This window comes from Macaca thibetana, chromosome 1 (genome assembly GCF_024542745.1).
Source record: "Macaca thibetana thibetana isolate TM-01 chromosome 1, ASM2454274v1, whole genome shotgun sequence".
Lineage (NCBI taxonomy): Eukaryota > Metazoa > Chordata > Mammalia > Primates > Cercopithecidae > Macaca > Macaca thibetana.
The window spans coordinates 17,646,621-17,668,659 of record NC_065578.1 but is presented as its reverse complement, the minus strand read 5'-3'; the positions used below and the strand labels follow the sequence as shown (position 1 = coordinate 17,668,659).

General features: G+C 44.5%; 1 protein-coding gene and 1 pseudogene across 50 annotated transcripts in view; one reads left to right on the top strand and one right to left on the bottom strand.

Annotated features, from left to right (window-relative positions):
• LOC126954288 (neuroblastoma breakpoint family member 3-like) overlaps positions 1–22,039 on the bottom strand; it is a 159,572-nt gene that overhangs the window by 32,873 nt on the left and 104,660 nt on the right. The window contains exons 1-4 of one of the 50 annotated variants that reach the window (XM_050790029.1): positions 18,230–18,314; positions 17,515–17,631; positions 13,525–13,795; positions 8,597–8,695 (exon numbers count right to left, since the gene is read on the bottom strand). The exons of the other annotated variants lie outside the window; for them this stretch is intronic. The gene's annotated coding sequence lies outside the window, so the exon portion shown is untranslated. Of the gene's footprint in view, positions 1–8,596; positions 8,696–13,524; positions 13,796–17,514; positions 17,632–18,229; positions 18,315–22,039 lie in introns of those variants that run through there. 50 annotated transcript variants of the gene reach the window in all.
• LOC126951243 (profilin-1-like) lies at positions 162–4,394 on the top strand (annotated as a pseudogene).

Genomic DNA, 22,039 nt, shown 5'->3' with positions numbered 1-22,039 from the left:
CACAAAGATTTGTACCTGTTTTCTTCAAGACATCGTTTTTTGAAGGAGAACTTTCCTGGATTGTAGAGAAGGGTGGACATGGTTTATTTATGCCTCCTGTCCATTACCGATGTTTCTCCTGATTGTTATTCATAGGCTCACCACCCCTCCATGGAGCATCCATGGCCTGTAGCAGAGCTCTGGGGACTGATATCCTTCCACTGACTTTGGCGCTGGTGAGAGCCCTGGTCGTGTGGTTCAGCTTGGCCTTAACCCGACCCACTTGCACATACTCCTCAGGCCCTTTAGAGTTGAAGCTGAGAGCCTCTCTGAGAACACTTGCCAGTCCATGCTGTTCTAAGGCTGGAGCAAACTTCCTCTGTCTATTCCAGACAGAGGAAATTCCAGGGGTTGGACTCAGTCAAGACATCTCTGGTGTTAGAAAGTAGACCTGTTTCAGGGTTTGGGGAAGATTGTTCAATATGAACTAGGTCCTCTCTAATTATTTTTACTATATGTGTGACTTCTTTCCAGAAACAAAGGAATAATATTTATCTTAGAACATTCTGTCTATCCTTTGTCAATTGTTGTTTGTCTACAATTTTCACATGGATAAAGGAGAGTTCAGTGTAAATATATTCTTAACAATTAATTATAGTTCATGTCTGCTGCCATGCGATCATATTTAAATCTATGAACTAGCCTGTCACTTAGGTATTATCCTGTTCCTGATGAAAAAACAAACTCAGAAAGATTGGAAAATGTCCCTAGGTCACAAAAGTAGTGAGGAGAGGAATAAGAATTAGAAACCAGTTCCTTTTGGCCTTCAAAGCTACTCTTGTACCATTAGATCAAACTGATTTACATACCTTTGCTGGAATTCGTCTCAGAGTTTATGGTTCTCACTTGATTTTCCCAAGGAAAGAGTGTGCCACTTTAATACCATTTCAAACTTTGAAATTTAAAACTCTTTTGTATTATACTTTTTTAAATCTTTGTTCTATTCCACTGCTTTTGGTTTCTTCTCAATGGATCCCTCTTATTTCCAGGCTAAATATTTGTTACCTATTTTCTGTCAATTTTCAATTTTTGAGTGTTTCTCTCTCTCTCTTTGTTGTATGCTAACAGTTCTTCACTGAGGTATAATTTGCATAGAGTATACTGCAAAAAACCTAAAAGTACAGCTTAACACATTTTAATATAATTATACATTGTATAATAACACCCAGTTAAAGACAGAGAACATTTTCCTCCATGCCACAAAGTTCTGATGTGGTCCTTGCCAGTCAATGCTCATCCCCTAAATGAAGAATATATTCTGGATGTTGTCACTGCCTTAGTCTCTTTGTCCTGCTAGAAAGGAATACCAGAGGCTGGGTAATTTATAAAGAAAAGAGGTGCATTTTGTTCATAGTTCTGCAGGCTGCACAAGAAGCATGGCACCCGCATCTGCTCCTCATGAGGGCCTGAGGCTGCTTCCACTTGCAGCAGCAGGTGAAAAGCAACCAGAGTGTGCAGAGATCATATGGTGAGAGAGGAAGCAAAAGACAGCAAGTAAAGGTGAGAGGCACTTTTTAATAACCGGCTCCTACAGGAGCTAAGAGAGAATTCACTCACTACCTTCTCCCAGGGCGGGGATTAATCTAGTCATGACGGATCCGCTCCCATGACCCAAACACCTACCATTAACCCCCACCTCCAACACTGGGGACCACATTTAAACATGTGATTTGGAGGGGACTAATATTTAAACTAGAGCAGCCACCACAGATTAATTTTGCTTGACCATGTGCTTCATAAAAATGGAATCATTTTGGCTGGGCCTGGTGCCTCATGCCTGTAATCCCAAGACTGCAAGGCTGAGGTGGGCAGATCACCTGAGGTCAGGAGTTCAAGACCAGCCTGGCCAACACAGCAAAACCCTGTCTCTATGGAAAATACAAAAATTAGCCAGACGCGCTGGCAGGTGCCTGTAATCACAGCTACTTGGGAGGCTGAGGCAGGGAACATTTCTTCAACCCGGGAGTCAGAGGCCAACATCGTGCCACTGCACTCCAGCCTGGGGGACAGAGTGAGACTCCATCTCAAAAAAATAAACAAATGGAATCATTTACTATGTTCTCTTGTTTTCACTTCTCCTACTCAGGTGGTTATATATGACACTAATTTCTTTGTGTTTTTCCCTTGTTTCACTTTGTTTTGGCCAAGTTATATCCTATTGATTGCATGATTATCACACAATTTGAGATCCATTTTTCTGATGGGTGACAGGTTTAGTTGTTGGCTACTGCGTATAAGTAACTATGAATATTCTCATACAATTATTTCTGTGAAGATACGTACTTATTTTCCTGGGTATCTATAGCTGGGGATGGAGTTGCTTGGTGAATGGGAAGAAAATAGACCCAGACTATGGCAAAGTAATTGTAGTACTTTACATTGCTATGAAAGATGTAGGCCATTTCCCGTTGCTCTACTTTCCCACACACTTAATATTTTTGGTCTTTTAAATTATAGCCATTCTACCAGGTGTATAGTGATATCCTATGTTGGTTTTCTCACGCTTAATGTTCAGTTAGACATCTTCTTATGGGAAATATCTTCTCAGATTTTTATGTTCATTTATTACTGGGGTGTTTGTCATTTTCTTTGTAATCTATAGGAGTTCTTTATATATTTTGAATGCGTCCATTCAAATATATATTTTTTTGCTATATTAAAATTATTTGCTATTTCTGGTCTACAGATAGCTTTTAAGTTGTTAAACAACAACATAATAAGCAGAAGGTTTTTAAAAATGAAGTGCAATTCACTTGATTTCTTATTGCGGTGAGTGCTACAGTATCTAGTCTAAGAAATATTTTCCTATCTCAAGTTCATGAAACTATTTCTCATTTTCCTTTACAAGGTTTCTAATTTGAATTTTCACATGTTAAGTTAATTTCAAAGTATGATGGAGAGTGGTTGTTAATATTAACTTTTTAAAACAACAAATATTATTTCACTCAAAATCGTTTTACTTAAAAGTCTTTCATTTCCCCAATGAAGGGCATTGGCGACTTTGTTTTTAAAACATTTAGAAGTGGCGGTGCGACCACATTCTCACTCACGGGTGGGAACTGAACAATGAGAACACCCGGACACAGCGCGGGGAACATCACACACCAGGGCCTGTCCTGGGGTGGGGGGCTGGGGGAGGGATAGCATTAGGAGAAATACCTAATGTAAATGACGAGTTAATGGGTGCAGCAAACCAACATGGCACATGTACACCTATGTAACAAACCTGCACATTGTGCACATGTACCCTAGAACTTATAGTATTATATATATATTATATATATAGGGCGGTGCGAGGGCCGCTGCACAGCTAGCAGAGCCATGGTGAAGACGGCAGCGCCTGCCCCGAGCTCTCCGCCTCCCCTGCCCGCCAGCCCAGGCGGCCCCAGCAGCAGCGACCAGAGGAGCCCCCCCAGCAGCACAACGGCCAGGCGGATGCCTCTATCCACAGCCTCCTGGCGGACCGGACCTGTTAGGACGCGGCCATCGTGGGCAACAAGGACTCGCCCTCCATCTGGGCCACCATCCCAGGGAAAACCTTTATGAACATCACGTCAGCTGAGCTTGGTGTCCTGGTTGGCAAAGACCGGTCAAGCTTTTTTGTGAATGGGCTGACACTGGGGGCTAGAAATGTACTGTGGTCCCGGACTCACTGCTGCAGGATGGGGAATTGACTGTGGATCTTCAAACGAAGAGCATCGGTGGAGCCCCCACCTTCAATGTCACCGGCACCATGACTGCCAAGACGCTAGGCCTGCTGATGGGCAAAGAAGGTGTCCACGGCAGTTTCACCAACAATAAATGTTATGAAATGTCCTCCCTCCTTCAGCCTTCCCAGTACTGACCTCCTTTGTTCCTTCCCCTCCACTGCTCCCCACAGTTTGCCCCCCTTTCCTTCTCATACACACATATACCATTTTAATTTTGGGAGCCCTTACCCCACACCCCTCATTGCTGCCAAAACCACATGGGTGGGGGCCAGGGACAGATGGACAGACACCTTCCCCTACTCATACTCCTCCTGTGTGTGGTTGGAAAACTTTTTTGTTTTGAGGGATGTTTTTATGAATAAAAAAGATTCTACTAATTAAATAACTTCATATGTGGGCGTATTGTTTGAGTCTGTATTCTTTTATTTTGATATATTTATGAATACTTACACCAGTACTACCGTTTTAAAATTACTGTAGCTTTAATATCAGGTTTGAAATCTAGCAGAGTAAGTCCTTCAACTTATTGCTTCTTCAAGACCAACTTGCCTATTCTAGGTTCTTTGATTTTCAAATACATTTTGAAATTAGCTTTTAAATTTCCTTAAAATCTCCTACTAGAAATAGCAATCAGAATTGTGTTGATGTAATACGCTAACAACATGGAATCTTCCAATCAATGAAAATGACATATATTTCTCTATTTAGCCTTCTTTCATTTTTCTCACCAATTGCTTTTAGGGGCCTTGTACCTGCTTCACTGCATATATTCTTAAGCATGTAATGATTCCGGCTATTAATCTCTATTATGTTTTATTGCATTTCATTTTCTAGCTGCTAATTGCTAGTATGGAGAAATTAAGATGATGAAATCAATGTTATTAAGTTATAATTTAGGTACAACAGATTGCATCACTTTAAAATGTGTAATTCAATGCATGTTTACAAATGCATACACTAATGGAACTACTGCCACAACCAAGATAGAGGAATTTCCCTACACACCAAAGTTTCTTGGACCCCTTTGCAGTTCATCAGTCTTTCAACCCTCGGCCCCAAGGAGCCGCTGCCACTTCAGGTCCATTTCCTTTTTAACTATTTTCTATAAATGAAATTATACCTGTGTTCTTTTGTGTCTGCCTTCTTTCATGCATCAACGTAATTTTAAAATCCATCCATATGAGTATTTGCATCAAGAGTTCATGCCTTGTAATTGCTAAGTAGTATTCCTTTGTGTGGCTATACCATATTTGTTTATCCTTTCAAAACCTGTTATTGGACATTTCTATCCTCCACGTTTGGGCTAGTATGAAGAAACTACCATGAGCATCCACACATGGCAGGCCAGGTCTCACTACCACAGGCCTCCTGACAACTGTTTCATACCAACTGAGTGGTCCAATCAAATATTAAGAGGAAACAAACACACAAACAAAAAGCCAGTGCCCTTATACAAAGGCTGGAATGTAACAAAAGCCCACCAAGAGTTTTGCCTAGGATTTTCCTGAGCCTTAAAGCATGACAAAATTACAAAGGCACTTTTAAAGGGGTCATTTAGCATTAAACAAGTTTTATTGCGGGTCTGAAGAAACTCCCCAGGCCTCCACGAACAAGTTTATTGGAGGTCTGAAGGAACTCCCCAAACCTCTGTGATTTAGCAGAAGACAGGATAAGGGTCCCCAGCACCTAGACCCATTTAGATTAAGTGAATTGACTGAGGCTCCAGAGGAAGGTCTTCAGGACTCAGAACTTAGTTCTAGATTAAAAGAAGTTAATCACTTATGTATTTAGATGAATGCAACTTCCATATACACATATAGCTTAGAAGGCACATAAGCTCAGGAGAGCTTTGTAATTCTGAGTTGGTGTGGTGATAATTTCCAGGCCTTTTCCCTGTAACCAGTTGCAGAAGTAAAAACTCTCTTCCTCCCCAGTTCATCTGCATCTCCTTGCTGGGCCACCAGACATAGCAGCCCGCCCCTCAGTTTAGTCTGGAAACACACACAGATAGTTGTGCAGACATAGTATGTAAATTCCTAGGAATCGAAGGACTGTCCATCTGATTTGTGTATGTTTAACCTCTAAGAAACTGTTAGACTTTCAAAGGAGTCATACCGTTTTTCACTCCTACAAGTATAACACTTGTAAGTGCTTTATATCCTCACCAACATGTGCTACTTTCAGCCTGTTAAATTTTAGCCATTCTCATGGATATGCACTGGTATCTCATTGTTGTATTGATTGATCTCCCTGATGACTAAACAGTAGAGCATCTTTTCCAATGCTAATTGACCATTCATGTATCTTCTTTTCTGAAGTATCTATTCAAGTCTTTAGAGAAACTGTTTCATTATGCTTTAATCAGAGTGCTATATACATATACATACACACACACACACACACACACACACACATATACACACACTCTAAAAAAACCCTTTGTTGGAGATAAATATGATATCTCCTATATTGTAGTTTCCTTTTATGTTCTCTTAATGTTCCCTATTTGGACATAATGATACGTAATCTTCAAAAAGGTGTGTGTGTGTGTGTGTGTGTGTGTGTGTGTGTGTCTATACACACACACGTTTGTATACATACATATGTCCTAAGAATCATTAATTAGACATATATGTGAGTATCTATTTCTGGATACTCTCTTTCCTTCCACTGATATATATATATTTTTTTCCAACAAAACATATGATTTTCATAGCTGCAGAGTAATTCTGGAAATAGGTAGTGAATTCATTCACCATTATTCTCTTATAATATTGCTCCTTTATTATTCTTGATCACTGACATTACCATATAAATAGTAGAATCAACTTGTAATTTTCTACCACAATGTTGCTTGCAATTTTTATTAGAATTGCATTGGATCTGGAAATCAACTGATGAAAAGCTGACTTTTTAAACATAACTCTTCTGATCCATGACAAGGTTTATCTCCCCACTAATTTAGTTCTTTCATAATTTCTTAAAGCAATTTTTTGTAATTTTTGGTGTACTTGCCATACATAAATATTTTTGATTTTCTTTCTTCTCTCCCTCCCTCCTTACCTCCCTCTTTCTTTCTTTCTTTTTTTTTTTAACAAGCAAACTTACATGTTATAAATTGTATCATCTTAAAAAGGAAACAAGGCGACACTTTGCAATAAAACCATAAGATGCTTTAAATTTAAGCTTAATGCAATAGAGAATGCCCATAAAATTCCTGTCTAAAGAATGTTTAGAAAATTGCTGAACAGGGACATCATCATTTAAAGTGACATGAAGAAACCTTCTCAGCTAAGCATATGGGCTAGGTTAGAGAGAAAGATAGAGGACCCATCTCTGCCCTGGAAAAACCACTGGTAACATCTTTCAAAAAGCTCTCTGTGTTTGAGTACGCACCTTGATCCACAGGCTCACACTGGATCCCAACTGGCCGCTGCTTCTTGGCATTAACATTGGATTCCCTACCAGTAAATCTTACCAAGATCTGACTTTCTGCAGACATGATATTATTTTGTTTGGCCATCCTTATCTTCAGGGGTAACCAAGAAGGAACAAGGAATTTATTTACCTCCCCAAGGGTAAAGGTCTCATTTACCAATGAGATGCTTTCTTACTATGACACCAGGGCCCCCTATGCCCTGTTCACTTCAGTGCCCTTTGTGCCCTGACAGAAGCTCATGCTGGTCCCAGGATTCCTTATACGATTCACCTCCTTCCTGAATCCCAACTTCATGCTGGTGGTCATGACAGGTGTCCTGTATCCCATGCTCATGTCCCTGAAGTCATCAGCCTGTCTCCAGTTAGAAAAAATTACATGTCTATAGACAGGCCTCTTTGGAAGTAGCAAAAGCTTTCTCACCTTCATACATTAAGGCTTGGAATGTACAATAGTATAAACACTTTGGGGAAAAATGTCTGGCATCTTCTTACAAAACTAAACAACTACCTACTCTATGACTCAGTAATTCCTAAGCATTTATCCAAGAGAAAATAAAACATATGTCCAGAAAATGATTTATATAAGAATGTTCATAGCACTTTAATTCATAATAGGAAAAACTGGAAACATTCAAGCATCTGTCAATACAACAATGGATCAATAAACTGATACATTCATTCCATGGAAAGCCTAAAGGAACAAACTGCTGACACACAAAACAACACGGATGAATCTCAAAAACATTTTCAGTGCAATAGGAGCCATACACAAAAGAGTGTGAGAAAAGAGATGAATAATCATGGTCTCAAGAAATGCAGTGCAGAGAGCCCAGAGGCAAAGACTCACAGGACAGCGGGTCGGTCCCAGGCTGTGGATCCTAGTTTAAAAACTCCTGCTGGATTTTGCCCAGCTCCATTTCCAAACAACTGTGGGTCAGTGACTTCTTTATCCCTTCCTTGTTCCCTCATTTTGAACTAGAATCACTGTAGTTGTTATTCCGTGTCTGTCCCGTCATTTCACATTAGGGGCAGATAAGCTGTTCGTTCAGTTTCACAGGTCGACGGAGGAAAGGGAATTATGTCAAAGATCTGTACTTAACGGACACCCTCAGAAGCCTCATCCACATCTGGTGTGGATGTTTTAAATGGGATTTTAAAAAAACACAGCCAGCCCATTCCTGGATTTTAGCCTCACATGACTCTGATCAGAGAACCCGGCCACTTCATTCCAGACTTCTGTGGTTTCAAACCACTGATTTGTGGTAATGTGATCATTGGCAGCAAGAGAAAACTAGTACAGGTGTCTGTCTCTCCTCTTGAATTTCAATTTCAGATACATGGATGCTAACCCCTCTAACAGAAAAAAAATCAACCAACCAATCAATCAATGAAAAAAAAATTGTCCTCACCTTTATGTGGCTGTTCCAGAGCCCTTGCCACCTGAAGAAGACAATGAGGGATATTTCAGGCACGTGGGGAGTGCGGCTTTACTGTTATCAATCACATTTCTGAAAGAATAAAAATGGCTGAGGTCAAGCTGTGGCTCATGTCTGTAATCGTAGCATATTGGGAGGCCAAGGCAGGTGGATCAATTGAAGTCAAGAGTTAGAGACCAACCTGGCCAACATGGAGAAAGCTCGTCTCTACTAAAAACACAAAAATTAGCCAGGCATGGTGGCGGGCGCCTATTATCCCAGCTACTCAGGAGGCTGAGGCAGGAGAATCACTTGAACCTAGGAGGTGGAGGTTGCAGTGAGCTGAGATCACGCCATTGCATTCCAGCCCGAGGAATAGAGCAAAAACTCCATCTCAAAAATAAATTAATTAATTAATAAAGATGGTTCATTACTTAACTCCACATATTATTATGTGAAAATGTATCATCTCGATTTTAATAGCAGATTTTTTAAAATTGCTTTTCTTTTGCTCACCAGACAAGGTCTGGTAGCAAATACCGGTCACCAACACAGATGAACCAATTCAAGGAGAGCCATAAACAGGACTACTGTTATGTTTCCCAAAAAAACCATCCCTAGAACGCAATCTCTTCTCTACTTGTCACAAAATGAACACAATAGTCCACTATATAAAGTCCCAAACACATGAAAATGTAAATACAATGAAGTCTGCTTTCCAAATATTCATTCTATTCAGACCCAGTCATGGGGACCAGGGATTAGGAAATGACTACAAAGAGGTTCAAGGGAATTTGGGGAAGCGACAAAATGTGCTGAAGTAGAAACTCTGCCGATGGCTGCACAATTCCATAAATCAGCTGAAATCATTGAGTCGTATGTTGACAACGGGTGACTTTTATAACAAGTCATTCTTTAAACGAACTTTTGGGTTTCTAGTCCAACATGGAAAGAGCTAGGCAGTCATCACTCGTCCTCACAGCTAGCAAAAGGCTGAAGGAACTGAAAGTCAACCCTTCTAGGGTGGACCAGAGAATTGAAGTCACAGGGAAAACTGCCACCCTAAAAATGAGAAAGACAGGCAAACACACAAGGAGTCAGAGCTCACAGGAAGAGAAGTTACTGGGGACAGCAAGTGGGAGAAGAACTTAAATGGTATTGACAGATCACTAGAAGCTGAGGGTGGCCTGGTTAGCGCATTAAAAACTCCTTGAGATTTCAGACTAAGGGGGAATCTGACATATTTCTAAGTTTACTACAATGATCTCAACCAGGTTCTCAAGATGAAGTTCTGAAAACCCCCCTGAGGTTTGGCACTACCAACTTCAGGACTTACATTAAGCTACAGTAACCTAAATAGTGTGAAGCTGGTGAAAAGAGAAAACACACACACAAATAGATCCATGGAAAAGAATACAGAGCCCAGAAACAGGCCTACCTACAGTCCATTGATCTTCCATGAAGGTTTAGAGACAACTTAAAGCAGGGAAGTTACCCTTTCCAACTAGTGGTGCTACAACAGCTGGATAACCACATGCAAAAAATATATAAATAAATCCTGGTATGCGTGTTATACCCTTTATAAAATAAATCTCACATGTAAATGTAAGGTGCAAAACCATAAGAATCCTAGGAGATAACATCGGAGAAAGTCTCGGGGATCTTGGGTTCGATGATGGCTTCTTAGATACAAAACCAAAAAGCACAATCTACTAATGAAAAAAAATTAAGTGGAGCCTCGTTCAAATTAAAAACTTCTGCTCTGTGAAAGACACTGTTAAGAGAATGGAAAAAGCAAGTCACAGACTGGCAGAAAATATTTACAAAATAATCTGATGGAAAAACTGCTGTCCAAAATATATGAAGAATTCTGAGAACTAAACAACACAAAGCCAAAAAAAAAAAAAGAAAAAAAAAATAGGTGAAATATCTGTACACCTCATTAATAAGATATACAGATGGCAAATAAGTATATGAAAAAGATGCTCAAAATCATTTGGCGTTAGGGAATTGCACACTGAAACAACAATGAGATATCAGTGGAAACCTATTAGAATGGCTAAAATGCAAAAAGGTGAACACACCAAATGCTCTCAAAGATGAGGAGCAACCACAACTCTCCATAGCTAGTAGAAATCAAAAGGGTACAGTCACTCTGGAAAACTTAAGTTCACTCAGAATCCTGCACATAAGTAGTTACAGCAATTTTATTCATAATTGCCAAAAGTTGGAAGTACGCAAGACGTCTTTCACCAAGTGAATGCGTAAGCAAACTGTGTTGTAGCCCAACGAAATCTGATTCAGTGATTCTAAAAAGCAAGCTATCAAGTCATAAAAAGACATGCAGGAACTTAAAATACATAATGCTAGAAAGAAGCTAGTCTGGAAACCTACATACTGTACGAGCCCAATTCTAGGACATTCTTGGAAAGTCAAAAAGAGAGAAGTAGTAAAATGATGAGTGGTTGTCAGGACTGGAAGAGAGGAGGACGCACAAAATGGTGAAGCACAGGGAATTTTCAGCAGTGAAACTATTTTGCATGACGCTGTATTGGGGATTTAGGACACTATGTAATTGCCAAAACCCATAATCTGTGAAACTCAAAGAATGAACTCTTGTGTAAACTATAGCCTTTAGTTGATAATGATGTATCAATAGTGGTTCATCAATTGGAAAGAATGGACCACACTAATACAACATACTTATAGGGGAAATTGTGTGCTGGAGGACAGGGGTGCCTAGGAGAATTCTCTGTACTATCCACTCCATTTTTCTGTGAACCTATAACTATTCTAAAAAATGATGTCTATTGGCCAGGCGCGGTGGCTCAAGCCTGTAATCCCAGCACTTTGGGAGGCCCAGGCGGGCGGACCACGAGGTCAGGAGATCGAGACCATCCTGGCTAACACGGTGAAATGCCGTCTCTACTAAAAAATACAAAAAAACCAGCCACGCGAGGTGGCGGACGCCTGTAGTCCCAGCTACTCGGGATGCTGAGACAGGAGAATGGCCTAAACCCGTGAGGCGGAGCTTGCAGTGAGCCGAGATCTGGCCACTGTACTCCAGCCTGGGCAACAGAGCGAGACTCTGTCTCAAAAAATAATAATAATAATAATGTCTATTAATTTTTTTAAATTAGGTTGCAGCAGCCCCATATCAAGGTTTTGGTGGCATCCTGTTAGTGTTAGTTAGTACCTGTGTGGTTAGTACTTGGCATTGAAGTGCACCAACCTGGAGTCAGAGCAGTTGGAGATTTCCAGGCCTGTGCCATTTAGCTCGAATCCTAGGGTGCCCCGCAAAACAGCAGATCAGTTAGGGAGAAGCAGCCTCAGCAATCTAGACAGTGCAGGTTTGTGGTAAGGACAGGTACAAACCATCTGGGTGGGCAGACCTTGGTGAAGACTAGAAAACACTGAGACTCAGCAGCTGCCCCAGTGGAACCCACAAATTAAAGGAGGCGCTGCGAGGAGCTAAGGGCCACTGGATGAGCTCCCTGCCTGCAACACAGAAGCAGCTCCAGAGATTCTGGTAAATAACGTGGGTTTCAATACAGTGTGATCGACTCAAAATAGAAGGGAGAACAAAAAAGAAAAAAAAAAGAGAGAGCATGAGAGAGAAAGAAAAAGAAAAGAAAAAAGGAAGAAAGGAAAGGGAGGGAGGGAAGGAGAAAGGAAGGGATGGAGGCAGGGAGGGCGGGAGGGAAAGAATAAAGAGAGAGAAAGAGAGTTGGAGGGACGTAGGGAGGTAAGGAAGGAAGGAAGGAAAGGAGGGAGGGAGGGAGGAAGAAAGGGAGGGAGGGAGGGAACAAATATACATGAAGATGAGAACATCGGGGGAACTTACACCACCAATATTTTCCATTAACAGGAACACGCGAACTAGTGATTAGAGAAAGACGCACTACTGTAAAATCATATACTGTTTCCATGGGGTACAACCCCTTCCTCCTCCTCTGAAACATTCTGTCTCTCGCCCACTGGTGCCAGAGACTCCAGAATCTACCTGGCTGCATTTGGGGGCCTCAGCCCCCGGGTCTGATGTCATCCATTTGCCTTTCTCACTGGACTTCTCTCCTTGCACTTGCTCCCACTCCCCCAGGACCTGGTGGGTGGCCACGTAAGAAGGACACAAACAAATCATGCCTCTTTCTTTCTCCCCTTCTCAATGCCTGCAGTGGTGGGTTCTGTGGGGTAGTGGCCTGAGATTTATTCATTATGGGACCTCTAGCCCAGAGCAGGGCCTGCTACCTAACAGTCACCCCATGAAAGCTCAGGGAAAAAAGGCATCCACCACAAGGTCCTGGGGAACCAAGAATTCCACTGTGGCCCCTAAATTCTAAGTCCTACAGGATTCTGGAATGGGAGATGGGACAGGCCTTCAAAAGTGGCCACTCTTTTAACCCATTATACTGTCAACTGAGCCATGTTTCCCCATCCTGGACACATCTAGAGGGCACCGCCTAAAACCAGACACATCTCCCCATCCAGGAGAGAGTAGGGGCCTGAGCCTGGGGGATGCAGGGGGACAGGGAGGGGATGAGCCAAGAAAGCTGAAGAGGAGAAAGCAGGTGTAAGGGGACAGCAGGGTGGAAACAGAGAGAAAAGGGGGCAGACAATGGGGGGTGAGAGGGGAAGAGTGAGGAGGGGGATGCAGATCTAGCTACTGAGGAAAAGTCCTGGAGAGAACACTGTCCTCTCCTGAAGTAAAATCACTTCCACCTGACCACGGCACTGCAGGTCGTGGGCAGCACACGCTGGGAATATTTGTTCATTCATTTAACAAATACTTATTTCATATCTGTTTCATGCCAGGCAAGGCCCTGCGATCTTTAGGGACCTTGGCATCTTCCCTTCACATCTGAGTCACAATACAAAGAGGACTCTCTGACCCCATCGAGCCGGCAATGCCTCGGGATTTTTACCTGTTGGATCTGGCAGCTCTTCATGTCGGCCCACACCGTGTGAGGCTGCTCTTGGTGCACCGAATGGGGAAGTTTCTGCATCAGTGCCTCGGAGAGTCCACCGGAAGCCCTGGACAGTGGGAGTCGGTGGCACCCCAGCGTGGAGGCCAAGAGCACACAACACTGAAGCTCCAGACACCCTCAGGAAGACAGGAAGGGACAATCGGCTGGTGAGAGCCTGGATCACCAGGAACCTTCGCCTGGGTCGAAACAGGATTTGCCTTCAGATTGCCTGTGAGATAAAAGAGAGAAATCAAGGTTAACATTGAGATTTGGGGCTTCAGCAACTTGAAGGATGGAGCTGCCATTTACGGAGACTGGGAAGACCCAGGAAGAGCAGCTTGAAAGGTGGTGGGGAACTAGAGTTGGTTGGGTTTCTGTCATATGTAATCAACAGTCCTGACCAGACTAGGCAACATAGTAAGACCCGTCTCTGGAAATGAAAACTGAAAAATTAGACCAGCATGGTGGTGCACACTTGGAGTCTCAGCTACTCGGGAGGCTGAGGCAGGAGGATTCCTTCAGCCTTCAGTTAGAGGTTAGTGAGCTATGATGGCACCACTGCATTCCAGCCTGGGGGGAAAAAAATAGAGTCCTGACTAAATACTTGAGTAGCCAGGGAAGTTTTCACAAAGTAGGTAATATTTGAGGCACATCTTAGTGAACAAGAATTCGATTATTTCTGTTAGGGAATTAAGAGAGTGTGGGTGTAGTTAGTTAATGCTTACTGAACTATCTTTGGAATCTCATCTACTGCTCTATCTGGTCTATCTGTACACATATATTCTATATGCTGTCTCGCTGAGCTTTCGCTAGGTTACGCTACAGTAACAAAAGCCCCAAAATCTTAGCAGCTACACATACAAAGGTTTATTTTTCATTGACATTTCCTCTTATGGCAGGTTGACTGTGACTCTGCTCTATACAAGCTATTTTATTTGTTAGATGGTGAAAACTGTGATACTTGGAGATTGCTGAATATGGTATTAGTATGTTCATTCATTCATTCATTTAACAAATATGGATTCAATATCTCTTTCATGCCAGGCAAGATCAAGTATTGAGAAGACAGTGGTGAATAAATGAGACAAAATCTCTAATTTCCAGGAGCTAATATTGAAAATAACATTAAACACAATCATCATAACAACAATGAATATTCATAAATAACAGCTGTAAGACATTTTAGTAAATCTTTTAAATTAGAAAAATATAAAAATTATTACAACAAAAATGGCCCACGTGTGATGGCTGATGCCTGTAATCCCAACACTTCGGGATGCCAAGGTGGGAGGACCATTTGAGCCCAGGAATTGGTAACCAGTCGGGGCACTACAGGAAAACCCTGTCTACAAAGAAATAGAAAATTAGCCGGGCATAGTGGTGCATTCCTGTAGACCCAGCCACTAAGGAGGCTGAGGTGGGAGGACTGCTTCAGCCTGAGAGGTCAAGGCTGTAGACAGCCAGGATCATAACACTGCACTCCAGCCCGGGTGACAGAGCGAGACACTGTCTCAAGAAAAAATATATATATATATTCGATGTGTCCTCAAACTATTATGTAGAATACTATTATTTACATCACATCACGTGACCCCTTTCAATGGCTGAACACTTATTTCGGTGCAATCCATAAGCGTTCCTGGGAACTAAGTACACCTAAGAACAATTCAGTATGAAAGAGTTATTGCCTTGACAGGAAGATGCAAAAATTTTTAAAAGACAAATAAATAAATAAAAGAATGAAAACTGTAGCTCTGTGAGTCTCAAATTATATCTCATTCAACTCACAATGAACATCTAGCAATCATTCTGAACACCATATAATTCATTTAATACATTTTGCTCAAATGCCCAACACATCTGAATGACCAAAACCCGTATGTAGCCAAGAAACAGACAATCATTTTTAAATTATCACCTATGACTTCATCAGCTCTACGCACTTATTTTTTAAATGTTATTCATTTATTTACTCTTTTTATTTTTTGTAGAGATGGGATCTCACTATGTTACCCAGGTTGATCCCGAAACAGAAACAGACCCACACTAATTTCAGAAATCAGATGACAATACAGTCATTCGATTTATGAAAAAAAGTGCCACACGGTGCAGAAGGAAAAGGATGGTCTTTTCAATAAATGCTGCTGGATCAAGCAGACACATCCATGTAGTAAACAGTGATCATAGCCAAGTGGGGTGGCTCACACCTGTAACCCCAGCATTCTGGGAGGCTGAAGTGGGCAGATTACTTGAGCCCAAGATTTCAAACCAACCTGGCAAACATGTTGAACCCCATCTCTACAAAAAGTACGAAAATTAGCCAGGCATGGTGGCGCACGCCTACAGTGGCAGCTACTCAGGAGGCTGAGGTGGGAGGATCGCTTGAGCCAGGAAGTGGAGGTTGCAGTGAGCTGACATGCTGCCACCACACTCTAGCCTGGGCAATAGAGTGAGGCACTGTCTGAAAAAAAAAAAAAAAATGCAAAAACTAAAAAAAAATTGTTATAAGGCTAACACACAAAAATGTGTTCATATTCTTAGGTTAGGCATTGATTTCTTAAACAGGACACAAAAAGTAGTAACCATCAAGGAAAAGATTGATAAAGTATAATTTCATTAAAATTAAGAATCTCAGGCCGGGTGCAGTGGCTCATGCCTATAATCCCAACACTTCGGGAGGCCGAGGCAGGTGTATCGCTTGAGCCTAGGAATTCCAGACCAGCCTATGCAACATGGCAAAACCCCATCTCTACTAAAAATACAGAAAAGAGCTGAGTGTGCTGGTGCTCCCCTGGAGGTCTCAGCTACTTCCGGGCTGAGGCAGGAACATCACCTAAGCCTTGGGAGGTCAAGGTTGCAGTGAGCTGTGATTGTGCCACTGTACTCCAGCCTGGGCAACAGAGTAAGAGCCCGTCTCAAAAACAAACAAAAAAAGAGAATCTCCATTCATGAAAAAACACCACTAAAAAAGTAAAAAGGCAAGCTACAGATTGAAAAAAGGGAAACGCAATACATATATATCCTAGAAAGGATGCGTATCCAGAATAAAGTATTACAAATCAACAGAAAAATAAGCATATCAGTGAAAACCGAATAAAAAGATTTAACAGGCCCTTCACAAAACAGGACATATAAATGATAATAGAAGATACTCAATCTCAATGAAACCACACTGATATGTTACTGCATCCCTACAAGAATGGCAAAATCATTTGTAACTGCCAGGCATCAGCAAGGACGTGGGGTAACAAGAATATCCCTGTTAAATGGTTCAACCATTTTGGGAAAATGTTCAACAATATGTAACACTAAAGTTTTATCATTTATATACATCTGAAACCAACAATGCCACTCCTACAAATAGACCCCAGTCTAGTCATGCTCTATTTCTTCATCTGTGGTGGCTCACTTGGTAAAAATTCATTCCTTTTTGGATTTTTGGTTTCTTTTTGTTTTTGTTTTTGAGACAGGGTCTCACTCTGCCATCCAGGTCGGAGTGCAATGCCATGATCATGGCTCACTGCAATCTCAGCCGGGCTCTGGTGATCCTCCCGCCTCAGCCTACCGGGTAGCTGGGACTACAGGCACACACCACCACACACAGCTAACTTTGGTATTTTTAGTAGAGACAGGGTTTTGCCACATTGCCCAGGCTGGTCAGGAAATCCTGGACTCAAGTGATCTACCCACCCTGGCGTCCCAAAGTGCTGGGATTACAGGTGTGCTCTACTGCGCCCGGACCACCTGCACTTTTAACACAGTCAACTTCTTCTGTATACTTCAGTACCTTTTCAAAGATTTCTTTCACACAAAGTTCTCAGAAATCTTAAAGCTAGCATTTCAGCATAGAGAAAAATAGCTTCCGGTTCACCGGTGAAGTTTTACTAATAAAATTTAAAAACAAAAAGAAAGGATGAACAACACTGTAACCCAAAGAAAAGATACCACTTGAGAAAAGACTTCTTTTCCAAAGCAGCTCTAGCAGCAACAGACAGGAGGAAAGCGAGGAAACCAGGCCAAACGTCTCGGTTAACTCTTCAGTGAAAGGACGCCAAATGAGATGATCTAAGAAGCCAGACAGACAGACAGACAGACACAGGGAAATCACAGCAACTCTTTGCAGTGCGAACACCAACCCCACAATCCATCCTACTGGAAATCCTGCGGTTAATTTGAGACTTGCCCCGCTAGTCATGAGGTGATTCGGTGATGGCCACAAACGCTCCTCTTGTGCATCCTGGACCTGGCACACCTGGCTTGCCCATCGCCAGCCTGGAGGCACCGCCAGGAGCAGAATCCCGGAGGCCAATAAAGACTCCAACTTTGCAAGCAGAGGGAACCGATTTCTGGACTCGAAGGTGGGGTCCGGGGTCAGTGTCCTCTACAGGATATAGGAGGACGTGCCCCCGAAGCTGCTCCGTCCCTCCACCGCCCGTGATGCCACAGAACACCCGCCAGCGACTTTCTTCCCCAGCGCGCACCAGAGGTGGGCTGCGGGCGGCAGCAGCAGGGGAAGAATCGAGCTCAGGGAACTCAGGCCCCGGCCGTGCACCCCCCACACCCACCACCCCTCGCCCAACAAAACTTGCCACCGCCGCGCCTCAACCCAGCTGTGCGCCCGCGAGTCCCGGATTCACCGCCCGCCCAGCCGGGGCGTCCTCACCTCGGAAACGCTGGGTGGACTTCGCGGTAACTTCCCATCCAGAGGGCAGCCGGTAGCCGCGCCGCCGCGCCTCGGCCCAGCTCCTGGCGCAGCAGGTCGCCAGTCCCGCGTTCCAAAAGCGCCATGCTCAGTCAGAAGCTCAGGCAGCCTCGCGACCCTCACCTACCCCTCCCAGTACCGCCGCAGTCTCAACCGCCAACCAGCCCCGCGCCCGCGCCCGCCCGCGACTGGCTCCTCAGAATCGCGTCAGAACCCAAGGCGCAGGCGCGGCGGGGTCTTAAAGGGACCGGGCCGCTTCTACTGCATGACGGTTCCAGCAGGTTAGGGGTCTCGCAGGCCGAGAAAAGGAGTAACCGAGGGGATGGACCCAGTGCAGCGGGGATGGGGAAATCCCTCCCTCCCCTCCGCCTCTCTTTCAAAGCACCAGCCCTCCACTCTGCAAATCGCTGATTTTCGCGCCCACTTGAACACTCCCTGCCAGGTTGAAGAGGCAGGACACACACCCCCTCAGAGGCCAGGAGCGTCCCCGCGCTTAGCACTGCAGGCCTCGCGCTGCCGCACCGCCCCGGAGTCTGACTTCCAGGCCCGGGCACGCGGTGCAGACCCGCAGGCTTCAGAAGGCAGCCCCCAGCTCCCTCGAGAGGTGGCCTTAGGTCACTCGCAAAAACAATAACCAACGTGTCAATGGCACTTGTAGTTATTTTCCAATTTAAATTTGTAACAGATTCTGCAGATCGGCTTCCACAGAAATAAGCCTTTGAGAAAAAGAAAACCTTTTTTTTTTTTTAAAAACAAGAATTGGAAATATCAAGAAATAGGAAATAAAGCCATGCCGTCCACCCAGCTAAACTTTGAAAACTTGGTGTTTTATCTAAGGCAAATGTTTGCATAACTTTAGGTCGTGCCATTATTTAAAATCAATTTCAATTACCAATTTCATTGCAACTGAATCTATCTTGTATAAGCAAACAAAGATACATCCCTGATCATCTACCTCTCCCCTCCTATATTCCATCCATCAGCAAGTCCTACTGGTTTTTACTTTCCAAATTTTCCTTGAATGTGTCCTCTTCTGTCTGTTCCATCAGCACCCTAGTCAGGCGACCTTCACCTGGGGAGTGGGGGTGGAGGGACTACTGACCTAGTCTTCTTGTGGTTTACCCATATCCCCTTTATGGCCTCTCTAATCTCAGCACAACTGGCAGAGTGGTTTTTCAAAATATAATGTGACCCTGTCACTTCCCAGCCTAAACCACTTAAACGCCTTCCCATTCTCTTAGACAAAACCTCCTAACTAACCAAGTCTCGAATGGCCTTTTCTAAAGGAGGAACAATATTTCTTGACACATGAAAATGACAGAAAATTCACATTTCAGGGTCCCTAAACAAAGTGTGACTGGAACCCACACCCCTCTGTTCATGCGCTGTTTGGGGCTGCTTTCTCACTACCCCGGCAGAGCCAAGTAGCTGCAACAGAGACTGTGTGGCCGGTAAAGCTGGAAATATTTACCATTTGGGCTCTTTAAAAAAAACAATTTGCCAACCTCTGACCTAGTTCATGAAATCTGTACCTTTTGTTGTTCGCAGATTCCTTTGAGAACTGGACAAGGACACCAACTCCTCTCCTTGGAGAAATGTGAGCCTGAGCGTGCACACAAATGCACGCAGACTTTTGCACAGATTCAGGGATTCAAGGACTGCTCAAAGCCCATCCATTCACACGAAGGTTAGGTGAGAGGGCGAGTCAGAGTTCAAGGCCCTGGTTTTACATAGGGGGAAACGTGATTCCAGAAAGGGGGAGCTACTGGCCTTAGGACTCACAGCAATCCCCAGGGCAAGGGGTGGCACAGGGAGAGTACCTGATGCTGGAGCTCCTGCAGCTGCTGCCGAGCCTCCAGCCATGAGCGCTCCAGCTCCTGCAGCCCAGTTCGCAGCTCCCTGGCCTCCTTGCCCACGGCTGTCCGTGCCTCCTCTGGGAGTTCCAGCTTCTGCTCCTTGTCCTCACTGGCAAGCTTCAGGCTGGAGAGGGCAGAGGTCAGCCCTGGGTCCTGGGAGTAGTCAGTGGCTCTACACAAAAGCTGCCTCCTCCAGTTCCTGGAGAGGGTCAGGCACTGCCCACCTATGCGGCCTCTCCCAAGAACTGAGCCCTCCGGGGCTGGGGCCCAGGCTCTCGGCTGGGAGGGGTAGACCAGTGACTCCAGGAGGGGACCTGGTTTCCAGGGTGATGAGGCGGGTGGGTCTCAGTCTGGACCCAACCCTGCCCGCTACCCCTCTGCCCCTTTCCCCAATCAACAGGGAGGAAACCTTCCTAAAATGAGCCAGTTGCCAGGCTCTGCTTAGGAGACAGAGGATCCGTATCTGGGCAATTTCGCCAGAACCTTGGGGTTGAAGTTAGATTTCAGGGATGGGATTCCATGAGGACTCAGGGCTGGTCCCCCCACGACACCCCACCTGATGTGCTCACTCTGCCTTTTTCACAGCGGCCCGAAGTTTCTCCTTGGAGCTCCGCAGGGCCTCGCACTCCTTGGCACCATCGCCCAGACTGCCCTGCAGCTCGCCTGCCTCCTGGCGCTGCACCTCCCGCCCTCCTGGCTCTCATGCAGCTCTATGCGGATGGTCCCAGCTCAATCTCAATACCTTCCACTATCCTGTCCCTATCTCTATGGGTGGGGAAATGAAGGCACAGACACCTGGGGTAGCATCACCAGTAAGTGACCAAGATTAGATTCCAATCCAGGAAATATAACCCCAGAGTCAGTGTTCTAGTAACGCACGCGCACAACGAGTAATTGTGTGTGGCTCTGCTTCCACCACCCCCAACCCCGAAACACCAGAGAGCTGAGTGTTATTAGATTTATGGGGAGTTTGTTGGAGTTTTACATAAGTTTCTGATGCGCTGCAGATTTTTGAGCACCATTCACAGTTCCCTCCACTTCAGCATTGGAGGCTGGCTCCGGCGTGGCTTCCACCCCCTGAAGTGCATAAAGCCTAATTCCTCCCACCCAGCCTGGAGGTGGCATTCCTGTCTGATGGATGAGCAGCTCCAGGGAAGATGGGGAGCGTATGGCTGAAGGAGAAGGGCTGTCTGTGTGTGTGGAGAAGAATTTGGGAGGGCCCAGGCCAGCAGCCTCTGACTGTAGGAGCCACTTTGAAAGGCATCTTTTCTCTTGGGAGCACCCCTTTGGCTCATCTGTGGCTCACACAATCTCTTGAAACTTTTACTGCGGCCCAGTGTGTTGGGGCTGCTCCCCAGCCATGTGGATGGGGACCTTTGTCCAGCAAAGGGGCCCTAATTTTCCAGTGGAATCTGACAAGAGGAACGCCTTCTAGTGACCTAAGAAGAAGCAGACAGAAGACTCAGAAAGGTCAGGAAGGCAACTCCTCCTCCTGACTGAAGACTTGTTTTGAGCGGGAACTCCCCTCTAAAGGTGAACACTGAGGGGTGGGAAGAACTCCAGAAGCACCTGGACCCTGGTCACCCTTTCAAGGCGAAAGTCCTTAGGACCCTTATTTGAAAGCATTGACTAAGCCCCAGAAAGGAGATTCCAGGCCACTTCCTCCAGCCCTGGAGTGCACTCAGCCATGGCAGCTTGTGCAGGACAAAGATGAGCCCCCTGGAGTGACTCCACCTCCCTGGAAATGCGACCAGCTGACAGCCTCAGCCCCTTGGACAGGGTGCCCAGGGGTGGAGGAGCTGAGCCGGGCCCCCTGAGCTGGCTGGAAGTGCTGGTCTTAGGGCACAGGCTGCTAGATTCTTGCTGCCCCTTTATAGAAGGGGTACTGGGGTACAGAGAGGGTGGGACATTGGCC